General features: G+C 41.4%; 1 non-coding gene across 1 annotated transcript; it reads left to right on the top strand.

Moving 5' to 3' along the window:
* The first annotated feature begins 334 nt into the window (after window positions 1–334).
* On the top strand, window positions 335–441 carry LOC120259634. The gene has a single exon (XR_005536191.1). It is a non-coding gene; the product is annotated as a small nucleolar RNA R71 (small nucleolar RNA).
* Window positions 442–1,409: the final 968 nt, after the last annotated feature.

The following is a 1,409-nucleotide window of genomic DNA, read 5'->3' on the forward strand; positions in this document are numbered from 1 at the left end:
TTGAATCATTATCATTGATCTTTCACATAGCTAAGAATCGAATTAAGTATTTTTATTCACTACTCCCTGTGGATTCGATACCCGCTCACCCGGGATTATTACTTCGACAAACCCGTGCACTTGCGGGATATACGCAAGGGGAACTTGTCAACCGGCCATCTTTTTCTCCTCCCTAGTAATCCATTGGTAGTTGTTTAACCCCATTTCTTCAATTAACTGATGGGCCTCATCGGGGGTCTTGCTACCTAAGGTACCTCCTGCTGCCGCATCCAAGAGTTGCCTTGTACTCGGGTTCAAACAGTTGTAAAAGGTCTGAACAATTATCCACTCTAGAAATCTGTGTTACGGGCACTTTCTCAGGAGCTCCTTGAACCTTTCCCATGTCTCAAATAGAGACTCCAATTCCAACTAAACAAAGGATGAGACCTCATTTCTAAGCTTCGCAGATTTTTTGGTAGGGAAATAACGGGCAAGAAAAGCTTCTACCATCTCCTCCCATGTGGTAATTGATGCTTTTGGTAATGAGTGTAGCCACTACTTCGCTCTCCCCTTTAGGGAAAATGGGAAGGCTCGCAACTTGATGGTATCATCCGTCACCCCGTTTGTCTTCAGCATATCACACACCTCAAGAAAACACTCTATATGACTGTTTGGATCGTCATCGGCAAAACCATTGAACTATGCGGATTGCTGTAACATGTGAATGAATGCTAGCTTCAGCTCGAAGTTCTGAGCTGTAATCGGGGGACGCACAATACTTGATTTTGTCCCAAACAATGAAGGTCTGGCATAATCGGATAATGTTCGCTGTTGCTCATTCTGTTTTGCCATGTTTTCAGATTCTTCCACTTCTAAATCAGCTAGATTAGACTATTCTTGCACAGGCTCTTTCCCATTTCTTCTAAGTGTACATTCAAGCTCGGGATCTCCTTCAATCAATATTGAGGGGTTCCCTCGGGTCATAACCTGGAGCTACACTCAAAAAGAAAGAAAAAGAAATCAGAATGATGATAGAATAAAAACATATGAAATCGAATGTATGGTGAAATAGCTAAGAAAATAAGGTGCAAAGTATCTCTAAATGCCTACTCCCGTCAATGGCACCAAAAACTTGACAAGATACCTTTGCTTATATCCCGCAAGTGCACGGGTTTATCGAAGTAATAATCCCGGATGAGAGGGTATCATATCCACAGGGAGTAGGGAATAAAAATACTTAATTCGCTTCGTAACTATATGAAAAATGAATGGTGATATATGTGACAATGACTCAATTCTCAAAACTAAAAACAACAAGTATGAGAGCACAAGTAAAGGAGAAGGTAAGACAATCGATAAAGATGGGGTACCCGGATATTGCTCCACCTAGGACAATTTTTTCAAGTGCAAGAACCCTCTATTATGCTTCC

Source organism: Dioscorea cayenensis, chromosome 4 (assembly GCF_009730915.1).
Source record: "Dioscorea cayenensis subsp. rotundata cultivar TDr96_F1 chromosome 4, TDr96_F1_v2_PseudoChromosome.rev07_lg8_w22 25.fasta, whole genome shotgun sequence".
NCBI classification, from domain to species: Eukaryota; Viridiplantae; Streptophyta; class Magnoliopsida; order Dioscoreales; family Dioscoreaceae; genus Dioscorea; species Dioscorea cayenensis.